The sequence below is a fragment of the Asterias amurensis genome, chromosome 19, assembly GCF_032118995.1.
Source record: "Asterias amurensis chromosome 19, ASM3211899v1".
Lineage (NCBI taxonomy): Eukaryota > Metazoa > Echinodermata > Asteroidea > Forcipulatida > Asteriidae > Asterias > Asterias amurensis.
In genome coordinates, this window is record NC_092666.1 from 6246352 (window position 1) to 6260557 (window position 14206).

The window sequence follows — 14206 nt, forward strand, 5'->3', positions numbered from 1 at the left end:
GTATCTTATGTATCATTTGAAAGCATAAATTCACCGAAAATTTGTTCACCCCAAATCTGAAAAATTTACCCATGCCGGCATCACAGATTTTTTAAATTTTTGAACAAAAACACAAACTCACAAAATTCTTAATAAATCTCAAACTTTTGCTAATTTACCCAGTCCGCACTGATAAAATGTCTGCAGTAGTATCTTCTGTATCATTTGAAAGCATAAATTCACCGAAAATTTGTTCACCCCAAATCTGAAAAATCGACCCATGCCGGCATCACAATTTTTTGGGGATTTTTGACCAAAAACACAAACTAACAAAATTCTTAATTAATCTCTAACTTTTGCTCATTTACCCAGTCCGCACTGATAAAATGTCTTCAGTAGTATCTTATGTATCATTTGAAAGCATAAATTCACCAAAAAATTTTTCACCCCAAATCTGAAAAATCGACCCATGCCGGCATCACAATTTTTTGGGGATTTTTGACCAAAAACACAAACTCACAAAATTCGTAATAAATCTCTAACTTTTGCTTATATACCCAGTCCGCACTGATAAAATGTCTTCAGTAGTATCTTGTGTATCATTTGAAAGCATAAATTCACCGAAAATGTGTTCACCCCAAATCTGAAAAATCGACCCATGCCGGCATCACAGAATTATTAAATTTTTGACCAAAAACACAAACTCACAAAATTCTTAATAAATCTCAAACTTTTGCTAATTTACCCAGTCCGCACTGATAAAATGTCTGCAGTAGTATCTTATGTATCATTTGAAAGCATAAATTCACCGAAAACTTGTTCACCCCAAATCTGAAAAATTTACCCATGCCGGCATCACAGATTTTTGAAATTTTTGACCAAAAACACAAACTCACAAAATTCTTAATAAATCTCAAACTTTTGCTAATTTACCCCGTCCGCACTGATAAAATGTCTGCAGTAGTATCTTCTGTATCATTTGAAAGCATAAATTCACCGAAAATTTGTTCACCCCAAATCTGAAAAATCGACCCATGCCGGCATCACAATTTTTTGGGGATTTTTGACCAAAAACACAAACTAACAAAATTCTTAATAAATCTTTAACTTTTGCTTATATACCCAGTCCGCACTGATAAAATGTCTTCAGTAGTATCTTCTGTATCATTTGAAAGCATAAATTCACCGAAAATTTTTTCACCCCAAATCTGAAAAATCGACCCATGCCGGCATCACAATTTTTTGGGGATTTTTGACCAAAAACACAAACTCACAAAATTCTTAATAAATCTCAAATTTTTGCTTATATACCCAGTCCGCACTGATAAAATGTCTTCAGTAGTATCTTATGTATCATTTGAAAGCATAAATTCACCGAAAATTTGTTCACCCCAAATCTGAAAAATTTACCCATGCCGGCATCACAGATTTTTTAAATTTTTGAACAAAAACACAAACTCACAAAATTCTTAATAAATCTCAAACTTTTGCTAATTTACCCAGTCCGCACTGATAAAATGTCTGCAGTAGTATCTTCTGTATCATTTGAAAGCATAAATTCACCGAAAATTTGTTCACCCCAAATCTGAAAAATCGACCCATGCCGGCATCACAATTTTTTGGGGATTTTTGACCAAAAACACAAACTAACAAAATTCTTAATTAATCTCTAACTTTTGCTCATTTACCCAGTCCGCACTGATAAAATGTCTTCAGTAGTATCTTATGTATCATTTGAAAGCATAAATTCACCAAAAAATTTTTCACCCCAAATCTGAAAAATCGACCCATGCCGGCATCACAATTTTTTGGGGATTTTTGACCAAAAACACAAACTCACAAAATTCGTAATAAATCTCTAACTTTTGCTTATATACCCAGTCCGCACTGATAAAATGTCTTCAGTAGTATCTTGTGTATCATTTGAAAGCATAAATTCACCGAAAATGTGTTCACCCCAAATCTGAAAAATCGACCCATGCCGGCATCACAGAATTATTAAATTTTTGACCAAAAACACAAACTCACAAAATTCTTAATAAATCTCAAACTTTTGCTAATTTACCCAGTCCGCACTGATAAAATGTCTGCAGTAGTATCTTATGTATCATTTGAAAGCATAAATTCACCGAAAACTTGTTCACCCCAAATCTGAAAAATTTACCCATGCCGGCATCACAGATTTTTGAAATTTTTGACCAAAAACACAAACTCACAAAATTCTTAATAAATCTCAAACTTTTGCTAATTTACCCAGTCCGCACTGATAAAATGTCTGCAGTAGTATCTTCTGTATTGAAAGCATAAATCTGAAAAATCGACCCATGCCGGCATCACAATTTTTTGTTGATTTTTGACCAAAAACACAAACTAACAAAATTCTTAATAAGACTCTAACTTTTGCTCATTTACCCAGTCCGCACTGATAAAATGTCTTCAGTAGTATCTTATGTATCATTTGAAAGCATAAATTCACTGAAAAATTTTTCACCCCAAATCTGAAAAATCGACCCATGCCGGCATCACAATTTTTTTGGGGATTTTTGACCAAAAACACAAACTCACAAAATTCGTAATAAATCTCTAACTTTTGCCTATATACCCAGTCCGCACTGATAAAATGTCTTCAGTAGTATCTTATGTATCATTTGAAAGCATAAATTCACCGAAAACTTGTTCACCCCAAATCTGAAAAATTTACCCATGCCGGCATCACAGATTTTTAAAATTTTTGACCAAAAACACAAACTCACAAAATTCTTAATAAATCTCAAACTTTTGCTAATTTACCCAGTCCGCACTGATAAAATGTCTGCAGTAGTATCTTCTGTATCATTTGAAAGCATAAATTCACCGAAAATTTGTTCACCCCAAATCTGAAAAATCGACCCATGCCGGCATCACAATTTTTGGGGGATTTTTGACCAAAAACACAAACTAACAAAATTCTTAATAAATCTCTAACTTTTGCTTATATACCCAGTCCGCACTGATAAAATGTCTTCAGTAGTATCTTCTGTATCATTTGAAAGCATAAATTCACCGAAAATTTGTTCACCCCCAATCTGAAAAATTTACCCATGCCGGCATTACAGATTTTTTAAATTTTTGACCAAAAACACAAACTCACAAAATTCTTAATAAATCTCAAACTTTTGCTAATTTACCCCGTCCGCACTGATAAAATGTCTGCAGTAGTATCTTCTGTATCATTTGAAAGCATAAATTCACCGAAAATTTGTTCACCCCAAATCTGAAAAATCGACCCATGCCGGCATCACAATTTTTTGGGGATTTTTGACCAAAAACACAAACTAACAAAATTCTTAATAAATCTTTAACTTTTGCTTATATACCCAGTCCGCACTGATAAAATGTCTTCAGTAGTATCTTCTGTATCATTTGAAAGCATAAATTCACCGAAAATTTTTTCACCCCAAATCTGAAAAATCGACCCATGCCGGCATCACAATTTTTTGGGGATTTTTGACCAAAAACACAAACTCACAAAATTCTTAATAAATCTCAAATTTTTGCTTATATACCCAGTCCGCACTGATAAAATGTCTTCAGTAGTATCTTATGTATCATTTGAAAGCATAAATTCACCGAAAATTTGTTCACCCCAAATCTGAAAAATTTACCCATGCCGGCATCACAGATTTTTTAAATTTTTGAACAAAAACACAAACTCACAAAATTCTTAATAAATCTCAAACTTTTGCTAATTTACCCAGTCCGCACTGATAAAATGTCTGCAGTAGTATCTTCTGTATCATTTGAAAGCATAAATTCACCGAAAATTTGTTCACCCCAAATCTGAAAAATCGACCCATGCCGGCATCACAATTTTTTGGGGATTTTTGACCAAAAACACAAACTAACAAAATTCTTAATTAATCTCTAACTTTTGCTCATTTACCCAGTCCGCACTGATAAAATGTCTTCAGTAGTATCTTATGTATCATTTGAAAGCATAAATTCACCAAAAAATTTTTCACCCCAAATCTGAAAAATCGACCCATGCCGGCATCACAATTTTTTGGGGATTTTTGACCAAAAACACAAACTCACAAAATTCGTAATAAATCTCTAACTTTTGCTTATATACCCAGTCCGCACTGATAAAATGTCTTCAGTAGTATCTTGTGTATCATTTGAAAGCATAAATTCACCGAAAATGTGTTCACCCCAAATCTGAAAAATCGACCCATGCCGGCATCACAGATTTATTAAATTTTTGACCAAAAACACAAACTCACAAAATTCTTAATAAATCTCAAACTTTTGCTAATTTACCCAGTCCGCACTGATAAAATGTCTGCAGTAGTATCTTATGTATCATTTGAAAGCATAAATTCACCGAAAACTTGTTCACCCCAAATCTGAAAAATTTACCCATGCCGGCATCACAGATTTTTTAAATTTTTGACCAAAAACACAAACTCACAAAATTCTTAATAAATCTCAAACTTTTGCTAATTTACCCAGTCCGCACTGATAAAATGTCTGCAGTAGTATCTTCTGTATCATTTGAAAGCATAAATTCACCGAAAATTTTTTCACCCCAAATCTGAAAAATCGACCCATGCCGGCATCACAATTTTTTTGGGATTTTTGACCAAAAACACAAACTCACAAAATTCTTAATAAATCTCAAATTTTTGCTTATATACCCAGTCCGCACTGATAAAATGTCTTCAGTAGTATCTTATGTATCATTTGAAAGCATAAATTCACCGAAAATTTGTTCACCCCAAATCTGAAAAATTTACCCATGCCGGCATCACAGATTTTTTAAATTTTTGAACAAAAACACAAACTCACAAAATTCTTAATAAATCTCAAACTTTTGCTAATTTACCCAGTCCGCACTGATAAAATGTCTGCAGTAGTATCTTCTGTATCATTTGAAAGCATAAATTCACCGAAAATTTGTTCACCCCAAATCTGAAAAATCGACCCATGCCGGCATCACAATTTTTTGGGGATTTTTGACCAAAAACACAAACTAACAAAATTCTTAATTAATCTCTAACTTTTGCTCATTTACCCAGTCCGCACTGATAAAATGTCTTCAGTAGTATCTTATGTATCATTTGAAAGCATAAATTCACCAAAAAAATTTTCACCCCAAATCTGAAAAATCGACCCATGCCGGCATCACAATTTTTTGGGGATTTTTGACCAAAAACACAAACTCACAAAATTCGTAATAAATCTCTAACTTTTGCTTATATACCCAGTCCGCACTGATAAAATGTCTTCAGTAGTATCTTGTGTATCATTTGAAAGCATAAATTCACCGAAAATGTGTTCACCCCAAATCTGAAAAATCGACCCATGCCGGCATCACAGATTTATTAAATTTTTGACCAAAAATACAAACTCACAAAATTCTTAATAAATCTCAAACTTTTGCTAATTTACCCAGTCCGCACTGATAAAATGTCTGCAGTAGTATCTTCTGTATCATTTGAAAGCATAAATTCACCGAAAATTTGTTCACCCCAAATCTGAAAAATTTACCCATCCGGCATCACAGATTTTTTAAATTTTTGAACAAAAACACAAACTCACAAAATTCTTAATAAATCTCTAACTTTTGCTTATATACCCAGTCCGCACTGATAAAATGTCTTCAGTAGTATCTTATGTATCATTTGAAAGCATAAATTCACCGAAAATTTGTTCACCCCAAATCTGAAAAATTTACCCATGCCGGCATCACAGATTTTTTAAATTTTTGAACAAAAACACAAACTCACAAAATTCTTAATAAATCTCAAACTTTTGCTAATTTACCCAGTCCGCACTGATAAAATGTCTGCAGTAGTATCTTCTGTATCATTTGAAAGCATAAATTCACCGAAAATTTGTTCACCCCAAATCTGAAAAATCGACCCATGCCGGCATCACAATTTTTTGGGGATTTTTGACCAAAAACACAAACTAACAAAATTCTTAATAAATCTCTAACTTTTCCTCATTTACCCAGTCCGCACTGATAAAATGTCTGCAGTAGTATCTTCTGTATCATTTGAAAGCATAAATTCACCGAAAATTTGTTCACCCCAAATCTGAAAAATCGACCCATGCCGGCATCACAGATTTTTTTGAATTTTTGACCAAAAACACAAACTCACTAAATTCTTAATAAATCTCAAACTTTTGCTCATTTACCCAGTCCGCACTGATAAAATGTCTGCAGTAGTATCTTCTGTATCATTTGAAAGCATAAATTCACCGAAAATTTGTTCACCCCAAATCTGAAAAATCGACCCATGCCGGCATCACAATTTTTTGGGGATTTTTGACCAAAAACACAAACTCACAAAATTCTTAATAAATCTCAAATTTTTGCTTATATACCCAGTCCGCACTGATAAAATGTCTTCAGTAGTATCTTCTGTATCATTTGAAAGCATAAATTCACCGAAAATTTGTTCACCCCAAATCTGAAAAATTTACCCATGCCGGCATCACAGATTTTTTAAATTTTTGAACAAAAACACAAACTCACAAAATTCTTAATAAATCTCAAACTTTTGCTAATTTACCCAGTCCGCACTGATAAAATGTCTTCAGTAGTATCTTCTGTATCATTTGAAAGCATAAATTCACCGAAAATTTATTCACCCAAAATCTGAAAAATTTACCCATCCAGCATCACAGATTTTTTAAATTTTTGAACAAAAACACAAACTCACAAAATTCTTAATAAATCTCAAACTTTTGCTAATTTACCCCGTCCGCACTGATAAAATGTCTGCAGTAGTATCTTCTGTATCATTTGAAAGCATAAATTCACCGAAAATTTGTTCACCCCAAATCTGAAAAATCGACCCATGCCGGCATCACAATTTTTTGGGGATTTTTGACCAAAAACACAAACTAACAAAATTCTTAATAAATCTTTAACTTTTGCTTATATACCCAGTCCGCACTGATAAAATGTCTTCAGTAGTATCTTCTGTATCATTTGAAAGCATAAATTCACCGAAAATTTGTTCACCCCAAATCTGAAAAATCGACCCATGCCGGCATCACAATTTTTTGGGGATTTTTGACCAAAAACACAAACTAACAAAATTCTTAATAAATCTCTAACTTTTCCTCATTTACCCAGTCCGCACTGATAAAATGTCTGCAGTAGTATCTTATGTATCATTTGAAAGCATAAATTCACTGAAAAATTTTTCACCCCAAATCTGAAAAATCGACCCATGCCGGCATCACAATTTTTTGGGGATTTTTGACCAAAAACACAAACTCACAAAATTTGTAATAAATCTCTAACTTTTGCTTATATACCCAGTCCGCACTGATAAAATGTCTTCAGTAGTATCTTCTGTATCATTTGAAAGCATAAATTCACCGAAAATTTGTTCACCCCCAATCTGAAAAATTTACCCATGCCGGCATCACAGATTTTTTAAATTTTTGACCAAAAACACAAACTCACAAAATTCTTAATAAATCTCAAACTTTTGCTAATTTACCCAGTCCGCACTGATAAAATGTCTGCAGTAGTATCTTCTGTATCATTTGAAAGCATAAATTCACCGAAAATTTGTTCACCCCAAATCTGAAAAATCGACCCATGCCGGCATCACAATTTTTGGGGGATTTTTGACCAAAAACACAAACTAACAAAATTCTTAATAAATCTCTAACTTTTGCTTATATACCCAGTCCGCACTGATAAAATGTCTTCAGTAGTATCTTATGTATCATTTGAAAGCATAAATTCACCGAAAAATTTTTCACCCCAAATCTGAAAAATCGACCCATGCCGGCATCACAATTTTTTGGGGATTTTTGACCAAAAACACAAACTCACAAAATCCATAATAATAAATCTCAAACTTTTGCTTTTATACCCAGTCCGCACTGATAAAATGTCTTCAGTAGTATCTTATGTATCATTTGAAAGCATAAATTCACCGAAAATTTGTTCACCCCAAATCTGAAAAATTTACCCATGCCGGCATCACAGATTTTTTAAATTTTTGAACAAAAACACAAACTCACAAAATTCTTAATAAATCTCAAACTTTTGCTAATTTACCCAGTCCGCACTGATAAAATGTCTTCAGTAGTATCTTCTGTATCATTTGAAAGCATAAATTCACCGAAAATTTATTCACCCAAAATCTGAAAAATTTACCCATCCAGCATCACAGATTTTTTAAATTTTTGAACAAAAACACAAACTCACAAAATTCTTAATAAATCTCTAACTTTTGCTTATATACCCAGTCCGCACTGATAAAATGTCTTCAGTAGTATCTTATGTATCATTTGAAAGCATAAATTCACCGAAAATTTGTTCACCCCAAATCTGAAAAATTTACCCATGCCGGCATCACAGATTTTTTAAATTTTTGACCAAAAACACAAACTCACAAAATTCTTAATAAATCTCAAACTTTTGCTAATTTACCCAGTCCGCACTGATAAAATGTCTGCGGGTAGTATCTTCTGTATCATTTGAAAGCATAAATTCACCGAAAATTTGTTCACCCCAAATCTGAAAAATCGACCCATGCCGGCATCACAATTTTTTGTTGATTTTTGACCAAAAACACAAACTAACAAAATTCTTAATAAATCTCTAACTTTTGCTCATTTACCCAGTCTACACTGATAAAATGTCTTCAGTAGTATCTTATGTATCATTTGAAAGCATAAATTCACCGAAAAATTTTTCACCCCAAATCTGAAAAATCGACCCATGCCGGCATCACAATTTTTTGCGGATTTTTGACCAAAAACACAAACTCACAAAATTCGTAATAAATCTCTAACTTTTGCTTATATACCCAGTCCGCACTGATAAAATGTCTTCAGTAGTATCTTGTGTATCATTTGAAAGCATAAATTCACCGAAAATGTGTTCACGCCAAATCTGAAAAATTTACCCATGCCGGCATCACAGATTTATTAAATTTTTGACCAAAAACACAAACTCACAAAATTCTTAATAAATCTCAAACTTTTGCTAATTTACCCAGTCCGCACTGATAAAATGTCTGCAGTAGTATCTTCTGTATCATTTGAAAGCATAAATTCACCGAAAATTTGTTCACCCCAAATCTGAAAAATCGACCCATGCCGGCATCACAATTTTTGGGGGATTTTTGACCAAAAACACAAACTAACAAAATTCTTAATAAATCTCTATCTTTTGCTTATATACCCAGTCCGCACTGATAAAATGTCTTCAGTAGTATCTTCTGTATCATTTGAAAGCATAAATTCACCGAAAAATTTTTCACCCCAAATCTGAAAAATCGACCCATGCCGGCATCACATTTTTTTGGGGATTTTTGACCAAAAACACAAACTCACAAAATTCGTAATAAATCTCTAACTTTTGCTTATATACCCAGTCCGCACTGATAAAATGTCTTCAGTAGTATCTTATGTATCATTTGAAAGCATAAATTCACCGAAAATTTGTTCACCCCAAATCTGAAAAATTTACCCATGCCGGCATCACAGATTTTTTAAATTTTTGACCAAAAACACAAACTCACAAAATTCTTAATAAATCTCAAACTTTTGCTAATTTACCCAGTCCGCACTGATAAAATGTCTGCAGTAGTATCTTCTGTATCATTTGAAAGCATAAATTCACCGAAAATTTGTTCACCCCAAATCTGAAAAATCGACCCATGCCGGCATCACAATTTTTTGTTGATTTTTGACCAAAAACACAAACTAACAAAATTCTTAATAAATCTCTAACTTTTGCTCATTTACCCAGTCCGCACTGATAAAATGTCTTCAGTAGTATCTTATGTATCATTTGAAAGCATAAATTCACCGAAAAATTTTTCACCCCAAATCTGAAAAATCGACCCATGCCGGCATCACAATTTTTTGGGGATTTTTGACCAAAAACACAAACTCACAAAATTCGTAATAAATCTCTAACTTTTGCTTATATACCCAGTCCGCACTGATAAAATGTCTTCAGTAGTATCTTGTGTATCATTTGAAAGCATAAATTCACCGAAAATGTGTTCACCCCAAATCTGAAAAATTTACCCATGCCGGCATCACAGATTTATTAAATTTTTGACCAAAAACACAAACTCACAAAATTCTTAATAAATCTCAAACTTTTGCTAATTTACCCAGTCCGCACTGATAAAATGTCTGCAGTAGTATCTTCTGTATCATTTGAAAGCATAAATTCACCGAAAATTTGTTCACCCCAAATCTGAAAAATCGACCCATGCCGGCATCACAATTTTTGGGGGATTTTTGACCAAAAACACAAACTAACAAAATTCTTAATAAATCTCTATCTTTTGCTTATATACCCAGTCCGCACTGATAAAATGTCTTCAGTAGTATCTTCTGTATCATTTGAAAGCATAAATTCACCGAAAAATTTTTCACCCCAAATCTGAAAAATCGACCCATGCCGGCATCACAATTTTTGGGGGATTTTTGACCAAAAACACAAACTCACAAAATTCGTAATAAATCTCTAACTTTTGCTTATATACCCAGTCCGCACTGATAAAATGTCTTCAGTAGTATCTTATGTATCATTTGAAAGCATAAATTCACCGAAAATTTGTTCACCCCAAATCTGAAAAATTTACCCATGCCGGCATCACAGATTTTTTAAATTTTTGACCAAAAACACAAACTCACAAAATTCTTAATAAATCTCAAACTTTTGCTAATTTACCCAGTCCGCACTGATGAAATGTCTGCAGTAGTATCTTCTGTATCATTTGAAAGCATAAATTCACCGAAAATTTGTTCACCCCAAATCTGAAAAATCGACCCATGCCGGCATCACAATTTTTTGTTGATTTTTGACCAAAAACACAAACTCACAAAATTCTTAATAAATCTCAAACTTTTGCTCATTTACCCAGTCCGCACTGATAAAATGTCTTCAGTAGTATCTTATGTATCATTTGAAAGCATAAATTCACCGAAAAATTTTTCACCCCAAATCTGAAAAATTTACCCATGCCGGCATCACAGATTTATTAAATTTTTGACCAAAAACACAAACTCACAAAATTCTTAATAAATCTCAAACTTTTGCTAATTTACCCAGTCCGCACTGATAAAATGTCTGCAGTAGTATCTTCTGTATCATTTGAAAGCATAAATTCACCGAAAATTTGTTCACCCCAAATCTGAAAAATCGACCCATGCCGGCATCACAATTTTTTGGGGATTTTTGACCAAAAACACAAACTCACAAAATTCGTAATAAATCTCTATCTTTTGCTTATATACCCAGTCCGCACTGATAAAATGTCTTCAGTAGTATCTTCTGTATCATTTGAAAGCATAAATTCACCGAAAAATTTTTCACCCCAAATCTGAAAAATCGACCCATGCCGGCATCACATTTTTTTGGGGATTTTTGACCAAAAACACAAACTCACAAAATTCGTAATAAATCTCTAACTTTTGCTTATATACCCAGTCCGCACTGATAAAATGTCTTCAGTAGTATCTTATGTATCATTTGAAAGCATAAATTCACCGAAAATTTGTTCACCCCAAATCTGAAAAATTTACCCATGCCGGCATCACAGATTTTTTAAATTTTTGACCAAAAACACAAACTCACAAAATTCTTAATAAATCTCAAACTTTTGCTAATTTACCCAGTCCGCACTGATAAAATGTCTGCAGTAGTATCTTCTGTATCATTTGAAAGCATAAATTCACCGAAAATTTGTTCACCCCAAATCTGAAAAATCGACCCATGCCGGCATCACAATTTTTTGTTGATTTTTGACCAAAAACACAAACTAACAAAATTCTTAATAAATTCTAACTTTTGCTCATTTACCCAGTCCGCACTGATAAAATGTCTTCAGTAGTATCTTATGTATCATTTGAAAGCATAAATTCACCGAAAAATTTTTCACCCCAAATCTGAAAAATCGACCCATGCCGGCATCACAATTTTTTGGGGATTTTTGACCAAAAACACAAACTCACAAAATTCGTAATAAATCTCTAACTTTTGCTTATATACCCAGTCCGCACTGATAAAATGTCTTCAGTAGTATCTTGTGTATCATTTGAAAGCATAAATTCACCGAAAATGTGTTCACCCCAAATCTGAAAAATTTACCCATGCCGGCATCACAGATTTATTAAATTTTTGACCAAAAACACAAACTCACAAAATTCTTAATAAATCTCAAACTTTTGCTAATTTACCCAGTCCGCACTGATAAAATGTCTGCAGTAGTATCTTCTGTATCATTTGAAAGCATAAATTCACCGAAAATTTGTTCACCCCAAATCTGAAAAATCGACCCATGCCGGCATCACAATTTTTGGGGGATTTTTGACCAAAAACACAAACTAACAAAATTCTTAATAAATCTCTATCTTTTGCTTATATACCCAGTCCGCACTGATAAAATGTCTTCAGTAGTATCTTCTGTATCATTTGAAAGCATAAATTCACCGAAAAATTTTTCACCCCAAATCTGAAAAATCGACCCATGCCGGCATCACAATTTTTGGGGGATTTTTGACCAAAAACACAAACTCACAAAATTCGTAATAAATCTCTAACTTTTGCTTATATACCCAGTCCGCACTGATAAAATGTCTTCAGTAGTATCTTATGTATCATTTGAAAGCATAAATTCACCGAAAATTTGTTCACCCCAAATCTGAAAAATTTACCCATGCCGGCATCACAGATTTTTTAAATTTTTGACCAAAAACACAAACTCACAAAATTCTTAATAAATCTCAAACTTTTGCTAATTTACCCAGTCCGCACTGATAAAATGTCTGCAGTAGTATCTTCTGTATCATTTGAAAGCATAAATTCACCGAAAATTTGTTCACCCCAAATCTGAAAAATCGACCCATGCCGGCATCACAATTTTTTGTTGATTTTTGACCAAAAACACAAACTAACAAAATTCTTAATAAATCTCTATCTTTTGCTTATATACCCAGTCCGCACTGATAAAATGTCTTCAGTAGTATCTTCTGTATCATTTGAAAGCATAAATTCACCGAAAAATTTTTCACCCCAAATCTGAAAAATCGACCCATGCCGGCATCACAATTTTTGGGGGATTTTTGACCAAAAACACAAACTCACAAAATTCGTAATAAATCTCTAACTTTTGCTTATATACCCAGTCCGCACTGATAAAATGTCTTCAGTAGTATCTTATGTATCATTTGAAAGCATAAATTCACCGAAAATTTGTTCACCCCAAATCTGAAAAATTTACCCATGCCGGCATCACAGATTTTTTAAATTTTTGACCAAAAACACAAACTCACAAAATTCTTAATAAATCTCAAACTTTTGCTAATTTACCCAGTCCGCACTGATAAAATGTCTGCAGTAGTATCTTCTGTATCATTTGAAAGCATAAATTCACCGAAAATTTGTTCACCCCAAATCTGAAAAATCGACCCATGCCGGCATCACAATTTTTTGTTGATTTTTGACCAAAAACACAAACTAACAAAATTCTTAATAAATCTCTAACTTTTGCTCATTTACCCAGTCCGCACTGATAAAATGTCTTCAGTAGTATCTTATGTATCATTTGAAAGCATAAATTCACCGAAAATTTTTTCACCCCAAATCTGAAAAATTTACCCATGCCGGCATCACAGATTTATTAAATTTTTGACCAAAAACACAAACTCACAAAATTCTTAATAAATCTCAAACTTTTGCTAATTTACCCAGTCCGCACTGATAAAATGTCTGCAGTAGTATCTTCTGTATCATTTGAAAGCATAAATTCACCGAAAATTTGTTCACCCCAAATCTGAAAAATCGTCCCATGCCGGCATCACAATTTTTTGGGGATTTTTGACCAAAAACACAAACTCACAAACTTCGTAATAAATCTCTAACTTTTGCTTATATACCCAGTCCGCACTGATAAAATGTCTTCAGTAGTATCTTATGTATCATTTGAAAGCATAAATTCACCGAAAATTTGTTCACCCCAAATCTGAAAAATTTACCCATGCCGGCATCACAGATTTTTTAAATTTTTGACCAAAAACACAAACTCACAAAATTCTTAATAAATCTCAAACTTTTGCTAATTTAACCAGTCCGCACTGATAAAATGTCTGCAGTAGTATCTTCTGTATCATTTGAAAGCATAAATTCACCGAAAATTTGTTCACCCCAAATCTGAAAAATCGACCCATGCCGGCATCACAATTTTTT

The 14206-nt window shown here is 33.2% G+C and overlaps 1 long non-coding RNA gene across 1 annotated transcript in view; it reads left to right on the forward strand.

Annotated features, from left to right (window-relative positions):
* LOC139951548 (uncharacterized) overlaps positions 1-14206 on the forward strand; it is a 56829-nt gene that overhangs the window by 33713 nt on the left and 8910 nt on the right. The window lies entirely within an intron of this gene.